Below are 26,791 nucleotides of genomic sequence, written 5' to 3' on the forward strand. Positions count from 1 at the left end.
GCCTTGCAAATCTGTTCCACAGAAGCTTCATTTTTGAATGCCCATGAGGAAAGCAACAGCCCTCGTGGAATGAGCCGTAACTCTCTCTGGAGGTTGATGTCTAGCAGACTCATATACAAATCTGATGATACTCTTCAGCCAAAAAGAAAGGAAGTAGCCGTAGCTTTCTGATCCTTGCGTTTCCCTGAGAAAACCACAAACAAAGAGGAGACTGACGAAAATCGTTAGTCGCCTGTAGGTAATACCTTAAAGCACGAACCACGTCCAAATTGTGCAAAAGCCGTTCCTTCTGAAAAGAGGGATTAGGACACAGGGAAGGAACAACAATCTCCTGGTTAATGTTCCTGTCAGAAACAACCTTAGGAAGAAATTCTAACTTAGTACGCAAAACAACCTTATCCGAATGAAAGATAAGATAAGGAGATTCACACTGCAATGCTGAAAGTTAAGAGACTCTACGAGCAGAGGAAATAGCAACAAGAAATACAACTTTCCAAGATAACTTCTTAACATCTAAAGAATGCATAGGCTCAAACGGAGGCCATTGTAGAACATTAAGAACTAAATTCAGACTCCAAGGAGGAGTAACAGGTCTGAACACAGGCTTAATTCTAAGCAAGGCCTGACAAAAAGACTGAACGTCTAAAACATCCGCCAGACGTTTATGCAACAAAATAGATAAAGCAGAGATTTGACCCTTCAAATAACTTACCGAGAATCCTTTTTCCAATCCTTCTTGGAGAAAAGACAAAATCCTAGGAATCCTAACTACTCCATGAGTAACCTTTGGATTCACACCAAGATAGATATTTACGCCATATCTTATAATAAATCCTTCTGGTCACAGGCTTACAAGCCTGAATCATGGTCTCTATGACCAATTCTAAAAAACCCCGCCTGGATAAAAAGGAAATTTATTCTTACCTGATAAATATGTTTCTTTTACGATACGATGAGTCCACGGATTTCATCCTTACTTGTGGGATATCGCCTCCTGGTCAGCAGGAGGAGGCAAAGAGCTCCACAGCAGAGCTGCATAAATAGCTCCTCCCTTCCCTCCCAAACCAGTCATTCGACCGAAGTTAGGAAGAGAAAGGAAAAGCCAAGGAGCAGAGCGACTGAAGTTTAACAAAAATAAAAACCTGTCTCACAGGGCCGTGGACTCATCGTATCGTAAAAGAAACAAATTTATCAGGTAAGAATAAATTTCCTTTTCTTTTACAAGATACAATGAGTCCATGTATTTCATCCTTACTTGTGGGATACAATACCAAAACTATAGGACATGGATGAAACGGGAGGGACAAGACAGGGAACCTAAACGGAAGGCACCACAGCTTGAAGAACTTTCCTCCCAAAAACAGCCTCAGATGAGGCAAAAGTATCAAATTTGTAACATTTTGAAAAAGTGTGAAGACCAAGTCGCAGCTTTGCAAATCTGTTCCACAGAAGCATCATTTTTAAACGCCCATGAGGAAGCCACAGCCCTAGTGGAATGAGCCGTAATTCGATCAGGAGGCTGCTGTCCAGCAGTCTCATATGCAAAACGGATGATATTCTTCAGCCAAAAAGAAAGAGAGGTAGCCGTAGCTTTCTGACCCCTACGCTTCCCAGAAAAAACAACAAACAGGGAAGAAGATTGCCGAAACTCCTTAGTTGCCTGTAAGTAAAACTTCAAGGCACGGACCACGTCCAAATTATGCAACAGTCGCTCCTTCTTAGAAGGATTAGGACACAAGGAAGGAACAACAATTTCCTGATTAATATTTTTATTTGAAACAACCTTAGGAAGAAAACCAGGTTTGGTACGTAACACTACCTTATCCGCATGGAAAATAAGATAAGGAGAATCACATTGTAATGCCGAAAGCTCAGAAACTCTGCGAGCAGAAGAAATAGCAACCAAAAATAAAACTTTCCAAGATAATAACTTAATATCTATGGAATGCATATGTTAAAACGGAACCCCTTGAAGAACATTAAGAACTAAATTCAAACTCCAAGGAGGAGCAATAGGTCTAAACACAGGCCTGATTCTAGTCAGAGCCTGACAAAAAGATTGAAAATCTGGAACATCTGCCAGACGCTTGTGAAGCAAAATAGACAAGGCAGAAATCTGTCCCTTTAAGGAACTTGCTGACAACCCTTTCTCCAATCCATCTTGGAGAAAAGACAAAATCCTGGGAATCCTAACCCTACTCCATGGGGTAAATTTTTCTAGTAACAGGCTTACGTGCCTGAATCAAGGTATCAATGACCGAATCAGAGAACCCTCGCTTAGATAAAATCAAGCGTTCAATCTCCAAGCAGTTAGCTGCAGAGTAATTAGATTCGGATGATGGAAGGGTCCCTGAATGAGAAGGTCTTGCTTCAATGGAAGCTTCCACGGTGGCTGAGATGACATGTCCACCAGATCGGCATACCAAGTCCAGCGTGTGAATAATTCCCTTCCTGTTTAGCAGAAGAGGAAGAGGGGACTCCCTTGAAATTTCGAAAGGAACGAAAATTACTCTGTCGTCCCCTTTGCTTAGATGTTTTATCTTGAGGGAGGAGGTGGCCCTTACCTCCCGTAATGTCAGAAATGATCTCTTTCAAGCCAGGCCCGAACAGAGACTTTCCCTTGAAAGGAATAGCCAAAAGCTTGGATTTAGAGGACACATCCGCAGACCACAATTTTAACCATAAAGCTCTTTGTGCTAAGATGGAGAATCCTGAACTCTTAGCTGCCAATTTGGTGATCTGAAAGGAAGCATCCGTAATAAAAGAATTAGACAGCTTAAGGGCCTTAATTCTATCCTGTATTTCTTCCAAAGAAGTCTCAGTCTTAAGGGACTCTTCTAGAGCGTCAAACCAAAAAGCAGCCACAGTCATGACTGTTACAATGCAGGCCGCCGGTTGCAATAGAAACCCTTGATGAACATAGAGTTTTTTGAGAAGACCCTCCAACTTCTTATCCATGGGGTCTTTGAAAGCACAACTGTCCTCGATAGGGATAGTCGTACACTTAGCCAGGGTAGAAATAGCTCCCTCCACCTTAGGGATCGTATGCCAAGAATCCTGAACAGTGTCAGCTATAGGGTACATTTTCTTAAAAATAGGAGAAAGGGAGAACGGGATACCCGGTCTTTCCCATTCCCTAGCAATAATTTCCGAAAAACCTCAGAATAAGAAGGAACCTCCAAATATCTGTCCATCTTACTCAATTTCTCTGGAGGGACCACAATAGAGTCAAAGTCGTCCAGAGTCACCAAAACCTCTCGTAGCAACAGGCGGAGGTGTTCAAGCTTAAATCTGAAAGACATCACGTCCGAATCTGTCGGGGGCAATGCACTTCCTGAGTCAGAAAGTTCCCCCTCAGACAGAGCCTCCGTGCCCCCCAATTCAGAGCCCTGGGAGGGGACGTCGGAAATTGCCATCAAAGCATCAGAAGTAGCATGGACCACATGTGTCTCTTTCCTACTGTTAGATAAGACCTCTGAAAGGGTGGATGACATAACTGCAGCCATATCCTGCAGAGTGAATGAAGCAGAAGCAGTTGAAGAACACGGCGTCGCTTGAGCGGGCGTTAAAGGCTGTGAACGCTTGGGGAGAAAGTTGCGGCATACCCTGAATCTCATCAGTCCGAGAACCTTCCTTAGATATATCTTTATTAAAGAAAATCTGCTCTCTACACTGTAAAGCCCTCTCAATACATGAGGGACAAAGCTTAACAGGGGGTTCCACAATGGCATCTAAACACATAGGACATGTACTTTGTTCAATGTCATCTATGATAACAGAAGCAAAGGCAAGCTTGGTCAAGTCGCTGATAATATATGTATTAAAAAATCAGTCCAATTAACTTACATAAAAAAATGGTGTACTGTGTCTTTAATAAACAAACAACCTTCTGTATTAAAGCCCGATATGTAAATAGGCAGAGAGTAAGTTGCTGTGTAACTTATACCCCACACGCCCTGCACGTGAGCCTTAGGAAAACACACTGGAATCCCAGAGAATAAAAAAACATAATTTATGCTTACCTGATAAATTCCTTTCTTCTGTAGTGTGATCAGTCCACGGGTCATCATTACTTCTGGGATATTACTCCTCCCCAACAGGAAGTGCAAGAGGATTCACCCAGCAGAGCTGCATATAGCTCCTCCCCTCTACGTCACTCCCAGTCATTCGACCAAGGACCAACGAGAAAGGAAAAGCCAAGGGTGAAGTGGTGACTGGAGTATAAATTAAAAAATATTTACCTGCCTTAAAAACCGGGCGGGCCGTGGACTGATCACACTACAGAAGAAAGGAATTTATCAGGTAAGCATAAATTATGTTTTCTTCTGTTAAGTGTGATCAGTCCACGGGTCATCATTACTTCTGGGATACCAATACCAAAGCAAAAGTACACGGATGACGGGAGGGATAGGCAGGCTCTTTATACAGAAGGAACCACTGCCTGAAGAACCTTTCTCCCAAAAATAGCCTCCGATGAAGCAAAAGTGTCAAATTTGTAACATTTGGAAAAAGTATGAAGCGAAGACCAAGTTGCAGCCTTGCAAATCTGTTCAACAGAGGCCTCATTCTTGAAGGCCCAAGTGGAAGCCACAGCTCTAGTAGAATGAGCTGTAATTCTTTCAGGAGGCTGCTGTCCAGCAGTCTCATAAGCTAAACGAATTATGCTACGAAGCCAAAAAGAAAGAGAGGTAGCGGAAGCTTTTTGACCTCTCCTCTGCCCAGAGTAAATGACAAACAGAGAAGACGTTTGTCGAAATTCCTTAGTTGCCTGTAAGTAAAATTTTAGAGCACGGACTACATCCAGGTTGTGCAGTAGACGTTCCTTCTTTGAAGAAGGATTTGGGCATAAAGAAGGAACAACAATCTCTTGATTGATATTCCTGTTAGTAACTACCTTAGGTAAGAACCCAGGTTTAGTACGCAGGACTACCTTATCCGAATGAAAAATCAAATAAGGATAATCACAATGTAAGGCTGATAATTCAGAGACTCTTCGAGCCGAGGAAATAGCCATTAAAAATAGAACTTTCCAAGATAACAACTTTATATCAATGGAATGAAGGGGTTCAAACGGAACGCCCTGTAAAACATTAAGAACAAGGTTTAAACTCCATGGTGGAGCAACAGTTTTAAACACAGGCTTAATCCTGGCCAAAGCCTGACAAAAAGCCTGGACGTCAGGAACTTCTGACAGACGTTTGTGTAACAGAATGGACAGAGCTGAGATCTGTCCCTTTAATGAACTAGCAGATAAACCCTTTTCTAAACCTTCTTGTAGAAAAGACAATATCCTAGGAATCCTAACCTTACTCCAAGAGTAACCTTTGGATTCACACCAATATAGGTATTTACGCCATATCTTATGGTAAATCTTTCTGGTAACAGGTTTCCTAGCCTGTATTAAGGTATCAATAACTGACTCAGAAAACCCACGTCTTGATAAAATCAAGCGTTCAATTTCCAAGCAGTCAGCTTCAGAGAAGTTAGATTTTGATGTTTGAAGGGACCCTGTATCAGAAGGTCCTGTTTCAGAGGTAGAGACCAAGGTGGACAGGATGACATGTCCACCAGGTCTGCATACCAAGTCCTGCGTGGCCACGCAGGTGCTATTAGAATCACTGATGCTCTCTCTTGTTTGATTCTGGCAATCAATCGAGGAAGCAACGGGAAGGGTGGAAACACGTAAGCCATCCTGAAGTCCCAAGGTGCTGTCAGAGCATCTATCAGGACTGCTCCTGGATCCCTGGATCTGGACCCGTAACGAGGAAGCTTGGCGTTCTGTCGAGACGCCATGAGATCTATCTCTGGTTTGCCCCAACGTCGAAGTATTTGGGCAAAGACCTCCGGATGAAGTTCCCACTCCCCCGGATGAAAAGTCTGACGACTTAAGAAATCCGCCTCCCAGTTCTCCACTCCCGGGATGTGGATTGCTGACAGGTGGCAAGAGTGAGACTCTGCCCAGCGAATTATCTTTGATACTTCCATCATAGCTAGGGAGCTTCTTGTCCCTCCCTGATGGTTGATGTAAGCTACAGTCGTGATGTTGTCCGACTGAAACCTGATGAACCCCCGAGTTGTCAACTGGGGCCAGGCCAGGAGGGCATTGAGAACTGCTCTCAATTCCAGAATGTTTATTGGCAGGAGACTCTCCTCCTGACTCCATTGTCCCTGAGCCTTCAGAGAATTCCAGACGGCACCCCAACCTAGAAGGCTGGCGTCTGTTGTTACAATTGTCCAGTCTGGTCTGCTGAATGGCATCCCCCTGGACAGATGTGGCCGAGAAAGCCACCATAGAAGAGAATTTCTGGTCTCTTGATCCAGATTCAGAGAAGGGGATAAGTCTGAGTAATCCCCATTCCACTGACTTAGCATGCACAGTTGCAGTGGTCTGAGGTGTAAGCGTGCAAAGGGTACTATGTCCATTGCCGCTACCATTAAGCCGATTACCTCCATGCATTGAGCCACTGACGGGTGCTGAATGGAATGAAGGGTGCGGCAAGCACTTTGAAGTCTTGTTAGCCTGTCCTCTGTCAGGTAAATCTTCATTTCTACAGAATCTATAAGAGTCCCCAGGAAGGGAACTCTTGTGAGTGGAACGAGTGAACTTTTCTTTTCGTTCACCTTCCATCCATGTGACCTTAGAAATGCCAGCACTAACTCTGTATGAGACTTGGCAGTTTGAAAGCTTGAAGCTTGTATCAGAATGTCGTCTAGGTATGGAGCTACCGAGATTCCCCGCGGTCTTAGTACCGCCAGAAGAGCACCCAGAACCTTTGTGAAGATTCTTGGAGCTGTAGCCAATCCGAATGGAAGAGCCACAAACTGGTAATGCCTGTCTAGGAAGGCAAACCTTAGGTACCGATAATGATCTTTGTGAATCGGTATGTGAAGGTAAGCATCTTTTAAATCTACAGTGGTCATGTACTGACCTTCTTGGATCATAGGTAAAATTGTCCGAATAGTCTCCATCTTGAACGATGGAACTCTTAGGAATTTGTTTAGGATCTTTAAGTCCAGGATTGGTCTGAAAGTTCCCTCTTTTTTGGGAACCACAAACAGATTTGAGTAAAACCCCTGTCCCTGTTCCGATCGTGGAACTGGATGGATTACTCCCATTAACAAGAGCTCTTGTACGCAGCGTAGAAACGCCTCTTTCTTTGTCTGGATTGTTGACAATCTTGACAGATGAAATCTCTCTCTTGGAGGAGAGTATTTGAAATCCAGAAGGTATCCCTGAGATATTATCTCTAGCGCCCAGGGATCCTGAACATCTCTTGCCCAAGCCTGGGCGAAGAGAGAAAGTCTGCCCCCCACTAGATCCGATCCCGGATCGGGGGCCCTCAATTCATGCTGTTTTAGGGGCAGCAGCAGGTTTCCTAGTCTGCTTGCCCTTGTTCCAGGACTGGTTAGGTTTCCAGCCTTGTCTGTAGCGAGCAACAGCTCCTTCCTGTTTTGGTGCAGAGGAAGTTGATGCTGCTCCTGCTTTGAAATTACGAAAGGAACGAAAATTAGACTGTCTAGTCTTGGCTTTGGCTTTGTCCTGAGGCAGGGCATGGCCTTTACCTCCTGTAATGTCAGCGATAATCTCTTTCAACCCGGGCCCGAATAAGGTCTGCCCTTTGAAAGGTATATTAAGCAATTTAGACTTAGAAGTAACATCAGCTGACCAGGATTTTAGCCACAGCGCCCTGCGTGCCTGAATGGCGAATCCTGAATTCTTCGCCGTAAGTTTAGTAAGATGTACTACGGCCTCCGAAATGAATGAATTAGCTAGTTTAAGGACTCTAAGCCTGTCCGTAATGTCGTCCAGAGTAGCTGAACCAATGTTCTCTTCCAGAGACTCAATCCAGAATGCCGCTGCAGCCGTGATCGGCGCAATGCATGCAAGGGGTTGCAATATAAAACCTTGTTGAACAAACATTTTCTTAAGGTAACCCTCTAACTTTTTATCCATTGGATCTGAAAAGGCACAGCTATCCTCCACCGGGATAGTGGTACGCTTAGCTAAGGTAGAAACTGCTCCCTCCACCTTAGGGACCGTTTGCCATAAGTCCCTTGTGGTGGCGTCTATTGGAAACATTTTTCTAAATATCGGAGGGGGTGAGAACGGCACACCGGGTCTATCCCACTCCTTAGTAACAATTTCAGTAAGTCTCTTAGGTATAGGAAAAACCTCAGTACTCGTCGGTACCGCAAAATATTTATCCAACCTACACATTTTCTCTGGTATTGCAACTGTGTTACAATCATTCAGAGCCGCTAACACCTCCCCTAGTAATACACGGAGGTTTTCCAGTTTAAATTTAAAATTTGAAATATCTGAATCCAGTCTGTTTGGATCAGAACCGTCACCCACAGAATGAAGTTCTCCGTCCTCATGTTCTGCCACCTGTGACGCAGTGTCTGACATGGCCCTAATATTATCAGCGCACTCTGTTCTCACCCCAGAGTGATCACGCTTACCTCTTAGTTCTGGTAATTTAGCCAAAACCTCAGTCATAACAGTAGCCATATCCTGTAATGTGATTTGTAATGGCCGCCCAGATGTACTCGGCGCTACAATATCACGCACCTCCCTCTGAGCGGGAGATGTAGGTACTGACACGTGAGGCGAGTTAGTCGGCATAACTCTCCCCTCGTTGTTTGGTGAAATTTGTTCAATTTGTACAGATTGATTTTTATTTAAAGTAGCATCAATACAGTTAGTACATAAATTTCTATTGGGCTCCACTTTGGCATTGCAACAAATGACACAGGTATCATCCTCTGAATCAGACATGTTTAACACACTAGCAAATAAACTTGCAACTTGGAAATACAATTCAATTAGAATAATATTAAAACGTACTGTGCCTTTAAGAAGCACAGAAGATCTATGACAGTTGAAAATTAATAAATTGAAACAGTTATAGCCTCAATCCTTGTAAACAACACAACTTTAGCAAAGGTTTAATCCCATTAGCAAAGATAACAAATTCTGAAAGCAGGAAACAAATTACAGAATAAACGTTTTTTATCTCAGTCAAACTATAATTCTCACAGCTCTGCTGAGAGAAATTACCTCCCTCAAAATAAGTTTTGAAGACCCCTGAGCTCTGTAGAGATGAACCGGATCATGCAGGGAATATGAGTTGCTGACTGAAATATTTGATGCATAGTAAAAGCGCCAAAAAACGGCCCCTCCCCCTCACACACAGCAGTGAGGGAGAACAGAAACTGTCAGAAAACAGATTAAGCAACTGCCAAGTGGAAAAATAGTGCCCAAACATTTATTCACTCAGTACCTCAGCAAATGAAAACGATTTTACATTCCAGCAAAAACGTTAAACATAATCTCTAGTTATTAAACAGCTTTATGTATTTCTTACAGTGTAATTCTAGTGAAGTACCATTCCCCAGAATACTGAAGTGTAAAGTATACATACATGACATTATATCGGTATGGCAGGATTTTCTCATCAATTCCATTGTCAGAAAATAAAAACTGCTACATACCTCTATGCAGATTCATCTGCCCGCTGTCCCCTGATCTGAAGTTTACCTCTCCTCAGATGGCCGAGAAACAGCAATATGATCTTAACTACTCCGGCTAAAATCATAACAAAAACTCTGGTAGATTCTTCTTCAAACTCTGCCAGAGAGATAATAACACACTCCGGTGCTATTTTAAAATAACAAACTTTTGATTGAAGATATAAAACTAAGTATAATCACCATAGTCCTCTCACACATCCTATCTAGTCGTTGGGTGCAAGAGAATGACTGGGAGTGACGTAGAGGGGAGGAGCTATATGCAGCTCTGCTGGGTGAATCCTCTTGCACTTCCTGTTGGGGAGGAGTAATATCCCAGAAGTAATGATGACCCGTGGACTGATCACACTTAACAGAAGAAACATAATTTATGCTTACCTGATAAATTCCTTTCTCCTGTAGTGTAGTCAGTCCACGGGTCATCCATTACTTATGGGATTATATCTCCTCCCTAACAGGAAGTGCAAGAGGATCACCCAAGCAGAGCTGCTATATAGCTCCTCCCCTCTACGTCATACCCAGTCATTCGACCGAAACCAAACGAGAAAGGAGAAACTATAGGGTGCAGTGGTGACTGGAGTTTAATTTAAAATTTAGACCTGCCGTAAAAACAGGGCGGGCCGTGGACTGACTACACTACAGGAGAAAGGAATTTATCAGGTAAGCATAAATTATGTTTTCTCCTGTTAAGTGTAGTCAGTCCACGGGTCATCCATTACTTATGGGATACCAATACCCAAGCTAAAAGTACACGGATGACGGGAGGGACAGGCAGGATCTTTACACGGAAGGAACCACTGCCTGAAGAACCTTTCTCCCAAAAACAGCCTCCGAAGAAGCAAAAGTGTCAAATTTGTAAAATTTCGAAAAGGTGTGAAGTGAAGACCCAAGTTGCAGCCTTGCAAATCTGTTCAACAGAGGCCTCATTTTTAAAGGCCCAAGTGGAAGCCACAGCTCTAGTAGAATGAGCTGTAATTCTTTCAGGAGGCTGCTGTCCAGCAGTCTCATAGGCTAAACGTATTATGCTACGAAGCCAGAAAGAGAGAGAGGTAGCCAAAGCTTTTTGACCTCTCCTCTGTCCAGAATAAACGACAAACAGGGAAGAAGTTTGGCGAAAATCTTTAGTTGCCTGCAAATAAAATTTCAGGGCACGGACGACGTCCAGATTGTGCAGAAGTCGTTCCTTCTTTGAAGAAGGATTAGGGCACAATGATGGAACAACAATCTCTTGATTGATATTCCTGTTAGTGACTACCTTAGGTAAGAACCCAGGTTTAGTACGCAGAACTACCTTGTCTGAATGAAAAATCAGATAAGGAGAATCACAATGTAAGGCCGATAACTCAGAGACTCTTCGAGCCAAGGAAATAGCCATTAAAAACAGAACTTTCCAAGATAACAGCTTGATATCAATGGAATGAAGGGGTTCAAACGGAACACCCTGTAAAACGTTAAGAACTAAGTTTAAGATCCACGGCGGAGCAACAGTTTTAAACACAGGCTTAATCCTGGCCAAAGCCTGACAAAAAGCCTGAACGTCTGGAACTTCTGACAGACGCTTGTGTAAAAGGATGGACAGAGCTGAGATCTGTCCCTTTAACGAACTAGCAGATAAACCCTTTTCTAAACCTTCTTGTAGAAAAAACAATATCCTAGGAATCCTAACCTTACTCCATGAGTAACTCTTGGATTCGCACCAATGCAAATATTTACACCATATTTTATAGTAAATTTTCCTGGTAACAGGTTTCCTAGCCTGTATTAAGGTATCAATCACTGACTCCGAGAATCCACCATAGAAGAGAATCTCTGGTCTCTTGATCCAGATTCAGCATAGGGGACAAATCTGAGTAATCCCCATTCCACTGACTTAGCATGCACAATTGCAGTGGTCTGAGATGCAGGCGTGCAAAAGGTACTATGTCCATTGCCGCTACCATTAAGCCGATTACCTCCATGCATTGAGCCACTGACGGGTGTTGAATGGAATGAAGGACACAGCAAGCATTTAGAAGTTTTGTTAACCTGTCCTCTGTCAGGTAAATTTTCATTTCTACAGAATCTATAAGAGTCCCCAAGAAGGGAACTCTTGTGAGTGGCAATAGAGAACTCTTTTCTACGTTCACCTTCCACCCATGCGACCTTAGAAATGCCAGAACTAACTCTGTATGAGACTTGGCAGTTTGGAAACTTGACGCTTGTATCAGAATGTCGTCTAGGTACGGAGCTACCGATATTCCTCGCGGTCTTAGTACCGCCAGAAGAGAGCCCAGAACCTTTGTAAAGATTCTTGGAGCCGTAGCTAACCCGAAGGGAAGAGCTACAAACTGGTAATGCCTGTTTAGGAAGGCAAACCTTAGGTACCGATAATGATCTTTGTGAATCGGTATGTGAAGGTAGGCATCCTTTAAATCCACTGTGGTCATGTACTGACCCTTTTGGATCATAGGTAAGATTGTCCGAATAGTTTCCATTTTGAACGATGGAACTCTTAGGAATTTGTTTAGGATCTTTAAGTCCAAGATTGGTCTGAAGGTTCCCTCTTTTTTGGGAACCACAAACAGATTTGAGTAAAACCCTTGTCCCTGTTCCGACCGCGGAACTGGGTGGATCACTCCCATTATTAAAAGGTCTTGTACACAGCGTAGAAACGCCTCTTTCTTTATCTGGTTTGCTGACAACCTTGAAAGATGAAATCTCCCTTTTGGAGGAGAAGCTTTGAAGTCCAGAAGATATCCCTGAGATATGATCTCTAACGCCCAGGGATCCTGGACATCTCTTGCCCAAGCCTGGGCGAAGAGAGAAAGTCTGCCCCCCACTAGATCCGTTTCCGGATCGGGGGCCCTCACTTCATGCTGTCTTAGGGGCGGCAGCAGGCTTTCTGGCCTGCTTGCCCTTGTTCCAGGACTGGTTAGGGTTCCAGCCCTGTCTGTAGCGAGCAACAGTTCCTTCCTGTTTTGGAGTGGAGGAAGTTGATGCTGCTCCTGCCTTGAAGTTACGAAAGGCACGAAAATTAGACTGTTTAGCCCTTGGTTTGGCTCTGTCTTGAGGCAGGGCATGGCCCTTACCTCCAGTAATGTCAGCGATAATTTCTTTCAAACCGGGCCCGAATAATGTTTGCCCTTTGAAAGGTATGTTAAGCAATTTAGATTTAGAAGTCACATCGGCTGACCAGGATTTAAGCCACAGCGCTCTGCGCGCTTGAATGGCGAATCCGGAGTTCTTAGCCGTAAGCTTAGTTAAGTGTACTACGGCATCAGAAATAAATGAATTAGCTAGCTTAAGGACTCTAAGCTTGTCTATAATCTCATCCAATGGAGCTGAGCTAATGGTCTCTTCCAGAGACTCAAACCAGAATGCCGCCGCAGCCGTGACAGGCGCAATGCATGCAAGGGGTTGTAATATAAAACCTTGTTGAACAAACATTAAGGTAACCCTCTAACTTTTTATCCATTGGATCTGAAAAAGCACAGCTATCCTCCACCGGGATAGTGGTGCGCTTAGCCAGAGTAGAAACTGCTCCCTCCACCTTAGGGACCGTCTGCCATAAGTCCCGTGTGGTGGCGTCTATTGGAAACATTTTTCTAAATATAGGAGGGGGTGAAAAAGGCACACCGGGTCTATCCCACTCCTTGTTAATAATTTCTGTAAGCCTCTTAGGTATAGGAAATACATCAGTACACACCGGTACCGCATAGTATCTATCCAGCCTACATAATTTCTCTGGAATTGCAACCGTGTTACAATCATTCAGAGCCGCTAAAACCTCCCCTAGTAAAACACGGAGGTTCTCAAGCTTAAATTTAAAATTTGAAATGTCTGAGTCCAGTTTACTTGGATCAGATCTGTCACCCACAGAATGAAGCTCTCCGTCCTCATGTTCTGCAAATTGTGACGCAGTATCAGACATGGCTCTATTATTATCAGCGCACTCTGTTCTCACTCCAAAGTGGTCGCGTTTACCCCTAAATTCTGGCAATTTAGATAATACTTCAGTCATAACATTAGCCATGTCTTGCAAAGTGATTTGTAAGGGCCGCCCTGATGTACTTGGCGCCACAATATCACGCACCTCCTGAGCGGGAGACGAAGGTACTGACACGTGAGGAGAGTTAGTCGGCATAACTTCCCCCTCGTTGTCTGGTGAAATTTTCTTTACATGTACAGATTGGCTTTTATTTAAAGTAGCATCAATGCAATTAGTACACAAATTTCTATTGGGCTCCACATTGGCCTTTAAACATATTGCACAAAGAGATTCCTCTGTGTCAGACATGTTTAAACAAACTAGCAATTAGACTAGCAAGCTTGGAAAATACTTTTCAAATAAATTTACAAGCAATATAAAAAACGTTACTGTGCCTTTAAGAAGCACAAAAAACTCTCACAGTTGAAATAACAATGAACCAAATTAGTTATAGCAACCAAATTTTCACAGTAAATGCATTAAGTTAGCAAAGGATTGCACCCACCAGCAAATGGATGATTAACCCCTTAGTACCCAAAAACGGATAACAATTTAATATAAGCGTTTTTATCACAGTCAAAACACAGTCTCACAGGTCTGCTGTGAGTGATTACCTCCCTCAAAACTAGTTTTGGAGACCCCTGGGCTCTGTAGAGACGTCCTGGATCATGGAGGAAGAAATATGAAGACTGTGACTGAATTTTTACTGCGCAATAAAGCGCCAAAATAGGCCCCTCCCACTAATAATACAACAGTGGGGAAGCTCAGTAAACTGATTTTATTCATAAACAAACGACAGCCATGTGGAAAAATAATGCCCATAAAGTTTTATCACCAAGTACCTCAGAGAAAAACGATTAACATGCCAGTAAACTTTTAAATATAAAATTATGAAATGTTATTAATAAGCCTGCTGCTAGTTGCTTTCACTGCAGTGGAGGCTCAAATATAAGTTAAATGTATACAGTATTTTCTTAGTGAAGTTCCATTCCCTAGAAATACCTCAGTGTAAACATACATACATATCAGCCTGATACCAGTCACTACTACTGCATTTAAGGCTGCACTTACATTACATCGGTATCAGCAGTATTTTCTCAGTCAATTCCATTCCTTAGAAAATAATATACTGCAACATACCTCCTTGCAGGTGAACCCTGCCTGCTGTCCCCTGTTCTGAAGTTACCTCACTCCTCAGAATGGCCGAGAACAGCAAATGGATCTTAGTTACGACCGCTAAGATCATACACAAACTCAGGTAGATTCTTCTTCTAATGCTGCCTGAGAAGAACAACACACTCCGGTGCTGTTTAAAATAACAAACTTTTGATTGAAGAAATAAAAACTAAGTTTAACAACCACAGTCCTCTCACACGTCCTATCTATTAGTTAGGTGCAAGAGAATGACTGGGTATGACGTAGAGGGGAGGAGCTATATAGCAGCTCTGCTTGGGTGATCCTCTTGCACTTCCTGTTAGGGAGGAGATATAATCCCATAAGTAATGGATGACCCGTGGACTGACTACACTTAACAGGAGAAACAGTCACCTCGCCACAGCTCCGCTGCGGCTCCTACCTGCCTCCACGTGACCAATACTATCTCCTCCAGAACGGCGTGCCTAAGATCGCTTGCAAGATACTTGTAACAAGCGGACTTAGGAGCCGCGAGGAGACGCTGCCGAGCGGAACCCAACAGAGAAGTAACTGCGTGGTTAAGCGTGCGAACACCAAGCCCCGCCCATCTTGGGCGGAATAAAATACAAAGCCCGGCAAAACATTAAAGTACCGCCATGTACCGGAGATCAATAGAAACAACAGTTCCCCACTCCGTCACTACCCCCAGCGTCAGCCATACTCTATAAGTAATAAATAGAGTAATGCCCGTATCAGTTCAGATCCACTAAAAACTAAAATAAATATCCCAGCGCTTCTAGGCTAAGTTACTTAAATGCCAGAATGTCTGGAGAAAATAAGTAGTATGTCGGTTCCCAATCTCTTTTACAATAATGAGAGGCTACATACTGTCTAAGGGAAGCCTTTAAGCCATAGCCCCTAAAAGAAAAGGCAGAGTACAGTCAGTTCTGAGATATGCTGCAGAGCCCCAGAAATAAAAGACTGCACTTACCTCCATTCTGAGGAACAGCATGATAATCTTGCAGTATCAAGAGGTCCACTCTTCCTCCTGAGGTCCTGTGAAGACAGAAGGGTCTTAGTTAAAACTCTCTAAGACCATCCACAGAATGGCAGCACAATTATGGGAGGCACAGTGAGGCTAAAACCCCACCAGTTCCCAAAGCCTTAAAGGCTACAATCCAGAGGCTGCCCTGTAGAAAAATAGCACACTTTGGCACCATTTAAAAATAAAAAAAACTCTTGATTGAAGAATCTAAACTAACACCTCACTTTACCTCTTCCTATCACTAACACAGGCAAAGAGAATGACTGGGTTGGGAGGGAAGGGAGGAGCTATTTATGCAGCTCTGCTGTGGAGCTCTTTGCCTCCTCCTGCTGACCAGGAGGCGATATCCCACAAGTAAGGATGAAATCTGTGGACTCATCGTATCTTGTAAAAGAAATTAAGCATTCAATCTCCAAGCAGTCAGCTTCAGAGAAACTAGATTTGGATGAAGGAAGGGTCCTTGAATTAGAAGGTCCTTTCTCAGCGGAAGACTCCAAGGTGGTTGAGATGGCATGTCCACCAGATCTGCATACCAAATCCTGCGAGGCCCAGCCGGTGCAATGAGTATCACCGAAGCCTTCTCCTGTTTGATTAGAGCAATCATCCGAGGAAGAAACGCAAACGGAGGGAACAGGTACGCTAGACTAAAGGTCCAAGGAACTGTTAAGGCATCTATTAATTCCGCCTGGAGATCCCTGGACCTCAATCCGTATTTCAGGAGCTTAGCATGCCATGAGATCTAATTTCCAGCTGACCCCACTTGTGGATCAGGCTGGCAAACACTTCTGGTTGGAGTTCCCACTCCCCCGGATGAAATGTCTGCCTGCTCAGGAAGTCCGCCTCCCAACTGTTCACCCCTGGGATGTGGATCGCCGACAGACAACAAGAGTGAGACTCCGCTCACTGAATTATCTTGGATACCTCTCTCCTCGCTAAGGAACTCCTCGTTCCTCCCTGATGATTGATGTAAGCTACTGACGTTATGTTGTCCGACTGGAACCTGATAAACTGAACCGAAGCTAACTGAGGCCAGGTCAGAAGAGCATTGTAGATCGCTCTCAGCTCCAAAATGTTTATAGGAAGAACAGACTCTGACCGAGTTCAAACTCCCTGAGCCTTTAGAGAGCCCCAAACTGCTCCCCACCCCAGAAGGCTGGCATCTGTTGTCACAATCACCCAAGCTGGACTGCAAAAGCAGGTTTCCTGGGAGAGATGATCCAGAGACAACCACCAATGAAGAGAATCCCTCGTCTCCTGCTCCAGAGGCATTTGAGGAGACAAATTGGTATAATCTCCGTTCCATTGCCTGAGCATGCTTAACTGCAGAGGTCGGAGATGAAACAGAGCAAAAGGAATGATGTCCATTGCCACCACCATCAGCACGACTACCTCCATGCACTGGGCCACTGATGGCCGAGGAGTGGACTGAAGGACGCGGCAAGTATCTATAATCTTTGATTTCCTGACCTCTGTCAGAAAGATCTTCATTGTCATAGAATCTATTACGGTTCCCAGTAAAGTAACCCTTGTACTTAGGACAAGAGAACTCTTTTGTAAATTTACCTTCCACCCGTGAGAGTGAATGAAAGACAATACCATGCTCGTGTGAGATTCCGCTAGATGGAAGTACTGAGCTTGGACCAGAATGTCGTCCAGATAGGGTGCCACAGCAATGCCTCCAGAACGAAGTACCGCTAATAGAGATCCCAGAACCTTTGTGAACACCCTAGGAGCAGTGGCAAGACCAAAAGGAAGAGCCACAAACTGAAAGTGTTTGTCCAGAAATGCGAATCTTAGGAACTTGTGATGGTTCTTGTGGAACATGCAAGTATGCGTCCTTTAAGTCCACTGTTGTCATAAATTGACCCTCCTGGATCAAAGGAAGAATGGAACGTATAGTTTCCTTTTTGAAGGACGGTACCCTGAGAAATTTGTTTAGACTCTTGAGGTCTAAAATGGGCCTGAAGGTTCCCTCTTTTTTGGAACCACGAAGAGGTTGGAGTAAAATCCCTGACCCTGTTCCCGCAAGGGGACGGGAGCAATCACTCTCAGATCGTAGAGGTCTCTTCCACAATGTAAGAACGCCTCTCTTCTTGTCTGGTCTGCAGACAATCTTGAAAGTAGGAACCTTCCCCTGGGAGGAAAACTTTTGAAATCCAACTGGTATCCCTTGGACACAATTTCTAACTCCCAGGGATCCTGAACATCCCGAATCCAGGCTTGAACGAAGAAGGAATGCCTGCCCCCTACCAGATCCGGTCTCGGATCGGGGGCATGCCCTTAATGCCGACTTAGATTCAACGGCAGACTTCTTAGCCTGTTTTCCCTTACTCCAAGGCTGGCTAGATCTCCACGCCGGCTTGGGTTGATCCTGTTTGACAACGACAGATGAGGAACTTCCTCTGAAATTACGAAAGGAACGAAAATTACTCTGGCGTCCCTTCGTCTTATTTTTCTTATCCTGAGGGAGAAAATGACCAGGGCCAAATAAGGTCTTTCCCTTATATGGAATAGCTAACAGCTTGGACCTAGAGGAGACGTCCGCAGACCAAGGCTTCAGCCATAAGGTTCTGCGGGCCAAATTAGAAAAACCCGATATCTTAGCTCCCAGCTTGATAATTTGAAGGGAAGCTTCTGTGATAAAGGAATTAGCTAACTTGAGAGCCTGTATCCTATCTTGAATCTCATCCAAGGATGTCTCCATTCTGACAAGGCATCAAACTAATATGCAACTGCACTGGTGACGGTAGCAATACACATGGCAGGTTGCCATTGTAGACCCTGGTGTACGTACATCTTCTTGAGTAGGCCCTCTAATTTCAGTTTGAAAATTAGAGGGCCTAGGATCTTTGAAAGCACAACTATCCTCTATGGGGATAGTAGTTCTATTGGCTAAAGTGGAAATAGCCCCTTCCACTTAGGTACTGTTTGCTAAGCTTGTTTGATAGAGTCAGATATGGGAAACATCTTCTTTAAAATAAGAGATGGAGAAAAAGGAATACCCGGTTTCTCCCACTCCTTAGCAATAATCTCAGAAGCTCGGTCAGGAACCGGAAAAACATCAGACGAGGAAGGAACCTCGAAATATCTGTTCAACTTACTGGATTTTTTAGGGACAACCACAACTGTGGAGTCGCTATCATCTAGAGTAGCCAATACCTCCTTATGCAATAGACGGAGGTGATCCAGCTTGAATCTAAAAGATACCACCTCAGTATCAGCGAGAGGGAGTACCCCCTCAGAATCTAAAATCTCTCCATCAGATGCTACCACAGCTTCTTCCTCAGGCATCTGAGAGGAAGACTCTGAAACCGCAACAATTACATCAGAAATCTCGCTAACTGAATGACTTGTCTGCCTCTTACGTTTACCCTGTAACGTGGGGAAAGCAGATAATGCATCAGAAATGGAAGAAGACATGAGAGATGCAATGTCTTTTAAAGTAACTCCAGTGGCAGTTACAGAGGAGACGCAGGGCACTGCTTGTGAGAGTGGTAACACTTGGAATGCATGAGGAGAAAGTTGTGGCATACAATGTTCATCATTAGAATCCTGAACAACATCCCCCTTAGAAGATATTGGCTCAGAATTTTTTTTATTTTTAAAACTTATAGTCCTCTCAATACACATAGGACAGAAAGGAATTGGTGGTTCCACAAAGGCCTCGCCACACAAAGAGCAAGGAACATTTTGCAAAGTCCCTTGATCCATAAGCGTTCGTACTTAGTAAAGTTCAAATACAAAAACTTTAAATTTAAGAAAAATTTCAATGTGCAAAAAAACTATACTGCCCCTTTAAATTTCAAAAGCACAAATTTTTACTGCGCACTGCAATTTAGTTGGAAAAAAAAAAGGGGCTAAACCCCCCCAGTCACCTCCACACCTCAGCAGCCCTGCTGAGGCGCCTACCTTCCAAGACAACCAGGAAGTTCCGAGCGCAACGGAACACTTACCAGGATGCCAAAAAAACGCCAGAAGCAGTCCGGTCCTAGGAACGCATTTAGGTAGTAACAAACATGCGTTCCTAGCAAACACAGACAAGAGACTCCTCTACTGTAGCCCAAACAGACTTCCTCTAGGTCTGAAGAAGGCGCGCGTGCTGGAAAGGAAGGACCGCCCATCGTGGGTGTGAACTAAACTAACAGTCTTCTCCCGGGGAAATATTAACCCCCGAGGAGAAGGAAGCACAAAAAACAGAATTTATGCTTACCTGATAAATTACTTTCTCCAACGGTGTGTCCGGTCCACGGCGTCATCCTTACTTGTGGGATATCTCTTCCCCAACAGGAAATGGCAAAGAGTCCCAGCAAAGCTGGCCATATAGTCCCTCCTAGGCTCCGCCCACCCCAGTCATTCGACCGACGGACAGGAGGAAATATATATAGGAGAAACCATATGGTACCGTGGTGACTGTAGTTAGAGAAAATAATTCATCAGACCTGATTAAAAAAACCAGGGCGGGCCGTGGACCGGACACACCGTTGGAGAAAGTAATTTATCAGGTAAGCATAAATTCTGTTTTCTCCAACATTGGTGTGTCCGGTCCACGGCGTCATCCTTACTTGTGGGAACCAATACCAAAGCTTTAGGACACGGATGAAGGGAGGGAGCAAATCAGGTTACCTAAACGGAAGGCACCACAGCTTGCAAAACCTTTCTCCCAAAAATAGCCCCCGAAGAAGCAAAAGTATCAAATTTGTAAAATTTGGCAAAAGTGTGCAGTGAAGACCAAGTCGCTGCTTTACATATCTGGTCAACAGAAGCCTCGTTCTTGAAGGCCCATGTGGAAGCCACAGCCCTAGTGGAGTGAGCTGTGATTCTTTCAGGAGGCTGCCGTCCGGCAGTCTCATAAGCCAATCGGATGATGCTTTTAAGCCAAAAGGAAAGAGAGGTAGAAGTCGCTTTTTGACCTCTCCTTTTACCAGAATAAACAACAAACAAGGAAGATGTTTGTCTGAAATCTTTTGTAGCCTCTAAATAGAATTTTAGAGCACGGACTACGTCCAAATTGTGTAACAAACGTTCCTTCTTTGAAACTGGATTCGAACTTAAAGAAGGTACAACTATCTCCTGGTTAATATTTTTGTTAGAAACAACCTTAGGAAGAAAACCAGGCTTAGTAAGCAAAACCACCTTATCTGCATGGAACACCAGATAGGGCGGAGAACACTGCAGAGCAGATAACTCTGAAACTCTTCTAGCAGAAGAAATTGCAACCAAAAACAAAACTTTCCAAGATAGTAACTTAATATCTATGGAATGTAAAGGTTCAAACGGAACCCCTTGAAGAACTGAAAGAACTAGATTTAGACTCCAGGGAGGAGTCAAAGGTCTGTAAACAGGCTTGATCCTAACCAGAGCCTGAACAAATGCTTGAACATCTGGCACAGCTGCCAGTCTTTTGTGTAGTAAGACAGATAAAGCAGAGATCTGTCCCTTTAGAGAACTTGCAGATAATCCTTTCTCCAAACCTTCTTGTAGAAAGGAGAGAATCTTAGGAATTTTTATCTTATTCCATGGGAATCCTTTGGATTCACACCAACAGATATATCTTTTCCATATTTTATGGTAAATCTTTCTAGTTACCGGTTTTCTGGCCTGAACCAGAGTATCTATCACAGAATCTGAAAACCCACGCTTCGATAGAATCAAGCGTTCAATCTCCAAGCCGTCAGCTGGAGGGAGACCAGATTTGGATGTTCGAATGGACCCTGAACAAGAAAGTCCTGTCTCAAAGGTAGCTTCCATGGTGGAACCGATGACATATTCACCAGGTCTGCATACCAAGTCCTGCGTGGCCACGCAGGAGCTATCAAGATCACCGAGGCCCTCTCCTGATTGATCCTGGCTACCAGCCTGGGAATGAGAGGAAACGGTGGAAATACATAAGCTAGGTTGAAGGTCCAAGGTGCTACTAGTGCATCTACTAGAGTCGCCTTGGGATCCCTGGAACTGGACCCGTAGCAAGGAACCTTGAAGTTCTGACGAGACGCCATCAGATCCATGTCTGGAATGCCCCATAATTGAGTTATTTGGGCAAAGATCTCCGGATGGAGTTCCCACTCCCCCGGATGGAATGTCTGACGACTCAGAAAATCCGCCTCCCAGTTTTCCACACCTGGGATGTGGATCGCAGACAGGTGGCAGGAGTGATCCTCCGCCCATTGAATTATTTTGGTCACTTCTTTCATCGCCAGGGAACTCCTTGTTCCCCCCTGATGATTGATATACGCAACGGTCGTCATGTTGTCTGATTGGAACCTTATGAATCTGGCCTTTGCTAGTTGAGGCCAAGCTCTGAGAGCATTGAATATCGCTCTCAGTTCCAGAATGTTTATCGAAGAAGAAGAGACTCTTCCCGAGACCATAGACCCTGAGCTTTCAGGGATTCCCAGACCGCGCCCCAGCCCACTAGACTGGCGTCGGTCGTGACAATGACCCACTCTGGTCTGCGGAAGCTCATTCCCTGGGACAGATGGTCCAGGGTCAGCCACCAACGGAGTGAATCTCTGGTCTTCTGATCTACTTGAATCATTGGAGACAAGTCTGTATAGTCCCCATTCCACTGTTTGAGCATGCACAGTTGTAATGGTCTTAGTTCCTTTTGCACGAATTCATCTATGTCCATTGCTGCAACCATCAACCCTACTACTTCCATGCACTGCGCTATGGAAGGACGAGGAACAGAATGAAGAACTTGACAAGAGCTTAGAAGTTTTGACTTTCTGACCTCTGTCAGAAAAATCCTCATTTCTAAGGAATCTATTATTGTTCCCAAGAAGGGAACTCTTGTCGACGGAGACAGAGAACCTTTTTCTATGTTCACCTTCCATCCGTGTGATCTGAGAAAGGCCAGAACGATGTTTGTATGAGCCTTTGCTTTTGACAGGGACGACGCTTGTATTAGAATGTCGTCCAAGTAAGGTACTACTGCAATGCCCCTCGGTCTTAGAACCGCTAGAAGGGACCCTAGTACCTTTGTGAAAATCCTTGGAGCAGTGGCTAACCCGAATGGGAGGGCCACAAACTGGTAATGCTTGTCCAGAAAAGCGAACCTTAAGAACTGATGATGTTCTTTGTGGATAGGAATATGTAGGTACGCATCCTTTAGATCCACGGTAGTCATAAATTGACTTTCCTGGATAGTGGGTAGAATCGTTCGAATGGTTTCCATCTTGAACGATGGTACCCTGAGAAATTTGTTTAGGATCTTCAAATCCAAAATTGGTCTGAAAGTTCCCTCTTTTTTGGGAACTACGAACAGATTGGAATAAAATCCCATTCCTTGTTCCTTTATTGGAACTGGGTGTATCACTCCCATCTTTAACAGGTCTTCTACACCAGTGTTTCTCAACAGCCGGGCCGCGACGGCCCTGCTGGTGGGCCGCGACCCGACATAGCCTCCAGACACTCACTCTGACAGGCCCGTCTTTACACATGTCCAAAATTTCGGATGGGCCTGTTAGAGTGCCACTGCGCATGTTTGTATGCGCCACTGCACATGTCTGTATGCGCAGTGTGAACGGGTAGCGGCGCATTGTGAGTAGCGGCGAGTGGCGTGCAGAGCGGATAGGCTCACAGGTAAGGAAGTCCACTGTCACCAATGACAAATAATTATGGCCACTGACACTAATATGTATATTTAGGGCGGCCACTGGACACCAATGTGTATGTGTACACTGTATATAATTAATTATTACATAATTAAACAACTGTAAACCATACATATACTGTGTGTGTATGTATGTGTATATAGATGGATATATATAGATTTATATATATATATATATATATATATATATAGATTTATATATATATATATATATGTATATATATATATATATATATATATATATAGCTACTATAGATATATATATATATACAGTATATATAAAGATATATATATATATATATATATATATATACCCACTCCCGATGCTTACCGGGCCCTGGACAGGTCCAGTTAAAACTTACCGGGCCTTGAGGTCACTTAGGTGCTGAGACCCAACCAAGCCCAGAGGGGAATACGATACCAATTGACGCCTTCTAGAAGCTTTTCCAGCAAATTTCAGATCCTCACACATGCATCTGCATGCCCTGCTCTCAAAAAACAACTGCGCAGTAATGGCGCGAAAATGAGGCTCAGTCTACAACTAGGAAGGCCCCCTGACTGGAAAAGGTGTCTAACATAGTGCCTGCCGTTTAATAAACGTTCCCCAAGTTTATAAATGCGAATTGTCAGCATAAATATGAATAAAATGCCCAAATAAAGCAATCGATTTAGCCCATAAAAATGTCTACCAGTTTTTTAGCCCATATTAAGCCCTTTATTCTGTTTGTTTGACTAAGAAAATGGCTTACCGGTCCCCATGAGGGGAAATGACAGCCTTCCAGCATTACATGGTCTTGTTAGAAATATGGCTAGTCATACCTTAAGCAGAAAAGTCTGCTAACTGTTTCCCCCAACTGAAGTTACTTCATCTCAACAGTCCTATGTGGAAAAAGCAATCGATTTTAGTTACTGTCTGCTAAAATCATCTTCCTCTCACAAACAGAAATCTTCATCCTTTTCTGTTTCAGAGTAAATAGTACATACCAGCACTATTTTAAAATAACAAACACTTGATAGAAGAATAAAAACTACATTTAAACACCAAAAAACTCTTAACCATCTCCGTGGAGATGTTGCCTGTGCAACGGCAAAGAGAATGACTGGGGTGGGCGGAGCCTAGGAGGGACTATATGGCCAGCTTTGCTGGGAGTCTTTGCCATTTCCTGTTGGGGAAGAGATATCCCACAAGTAAGGATGACGCCGTGGACCGGACACACCAATGTTGGAGAAAAACACAACTTCTCCACAAAATAAAGAAAACAAGTAGGTTGTCAGTTGCTATGTTCATAACAGGGTACAGTCTAATAGAACTGACATGACTCAGCAGCGCTCAGACCAACCCCCCAGTGGCCCACATACAGTACTCCCTCTTATACCATGGGAGATAGTGCCCAATAAATAAAGTGCCCCCTTATTATGAAGCTCCATTGTACCTAAAAAGGTAGAAGGTGTGTGCCCCTCTTGTTCTGAGCTGTGTCTTGTGTCCCCAGAAAAAGAAAAAGCACTTACCTCTTAATACTGCCTGACAGCAAGACAGTTGACAGGTGTGAGAGGTCCTCTTTCTCACATTGACCTGTAGAAAAACAAAGACTGAGTCATATCCCTCAGACTATAGAAAGGTAAGGCAGTATTAAATATGGGAGGCTCAGTGAGAATTATGTCCCACAAGTTCCCATTACTCTAAAGCCCCCAAAGCTCTCCTGTAAAGACTGATATGGACTACGGCTACACCCTAGAACAAAGCAGTACACTCTGGCACTACTTTAAAAATAATAAACTCTTGATTGAAGAATCTATACTAACACCTCACTTTGCCACTTCCTAACACTAATGCAGGCAAAGAGAATGACTGGAGTGGGAGGGAAGGGAGGAGATATTTAACAGCTCTGCTGTGGTGCTCTTTGCCTCCTCCTGCTGACCAGGAGGTGAATATCCCATTAGTAATTGAGATGATCAGTGGACTCATCGTGTCAAAAAAGATATATTATATATATATATATATATATATATATATATATATACATATATATATATACACATATATATATATATATATATATACACACACACACATATACATACATATTCCACTTGGGAAATTGACAACTTGGCAACTACAATAACCTACTCACTGGCCTTCATTTATCCCCCCCCCCTTTAAAATCCATTTTAAATGCCTCTACCAGGCAAATCAACCTTTCCTGTCGCTTTGTGTCTGCTTCACCTCTCTGGGAGTCCCATCACAGGCTCCCCATTCACAGCAGAATTAAATTCAAAATTCTCCCCTTGACCTACAAAGCTCTTACCAACGCCACTCCCCACTAATCAACAAATATACTCCAGCCCACCCACTAATATCCAATAATGACCTTATCCTTGCATCTTCGATTATCACTTCTTCCTATGCTAGACTGCAGAATTTCTCTTGTGCAGCACCTACCATCTGTAACGCTCTCCCTCACGCTGTCAGACTTTTCCTTAATCTGCCTTCTTTTAAACGCTACTGTGACGAATCAAACCTTCTCAGAGTCACAATAGAGGGGTGTGGGCATGAAGGGGTTAATGGCACACAGCTCTGGTTCCCTTATCCTTGCAACTCTGCAAAAAGACCTTAAAAGAGACACCACATTAACCCCAAATCTCGTCCACACTGCTCTAATTAACATTTTTTGGGGAACCCCTAAAAACTCACACTATTTAATAATTAGGTAACATGCCTTTAACCTTGTCTCAACAGGAGTGTGAATTCGGATATTAGAGCCCAAAAGACAGAATGAGATTTTCTATGCATTTAATAACAAAAATATCAATACAGGTTACACAGTGCAAAATTATAAAGACATTCAAAATAACATACAAATAAAAAGAATTACACACAATCTCTAACTTATTACCAAGTTCCTTTAGATATGTGGAGAGCTGCCATTCCAGATGTTTAGTGGTTTGGTCCCAAGGGCAGTTCTGCCTAAAAAGTCTCTCTCTTGCATACTTGAACCAATTTTTCTTTGTCTTGTCAAAGACATTGCCCGGGTTATAATTTATGAGTGCAACCAATGCAAAGAAATCTTAGCTCCCACTATAAGCCTCCAAGGGGAGGAGCGTTCTGCATTCCTACACACAGTTACACTACTAAGAAGGGGGGGGGGAAGGAGGGGAGTTTCAGCTTATAGCTTTTCTCAAAGCAGTTTTCACACACAGAAATAGGCAATTCACATTAACCATTTCCAGGCTGAGAACACAATACCACCTCTGCAAGGTAGCCAATCCAGGTATCAACTAATCCACATGATTGTATCATGATACCTCCCCTTTTAAAATGGTGGAAATAGGGGGTCAGCCCACACTGTTCCCTTATGTCAACCTAAATCCTAGTCTTTCCTCGTTCATAAGACCAGATGTGCCCTTTCTGCACACTCTCAGCATTCATTTTCTCCCTGTAACAATTAGCATCAGCTGACACAATTTCTCTGGTGGAGGACATTTCCTTGCAGGATATCACACA

At 43.6% G+C, this 26,791-nt stretch overlaps 1 protein-coding gene across 1 annotated transcript in view; it reads right to left on the reverse strand.

Annotated features, from left to right (window-relative positions):
* ERCC3 (ERCC excision repair 3, TFIIH core complex helicase subunit) overlaps nt 1–26,791 on the reverse strand; it is a gene marked incomplete in the record, with an annotated part of 196,538 nt that overhangs the window by 3,147 nt on the left and 166,600 nt on the right.

This window comes from Bombina bombina, chromosome 1 (assembly GCF_027579735.1).
Source record: "Bombina bombina isolate aBomBom1 chromosome 1, aBomBom1.pri, whole genome shotgun sequence".
Classification (NCBI taxonomy): Eukaryota; Metazoa; Chordata; class Amphibia; order Anura; family Bombinatoridae; genus Bombina; species Bombina bombina.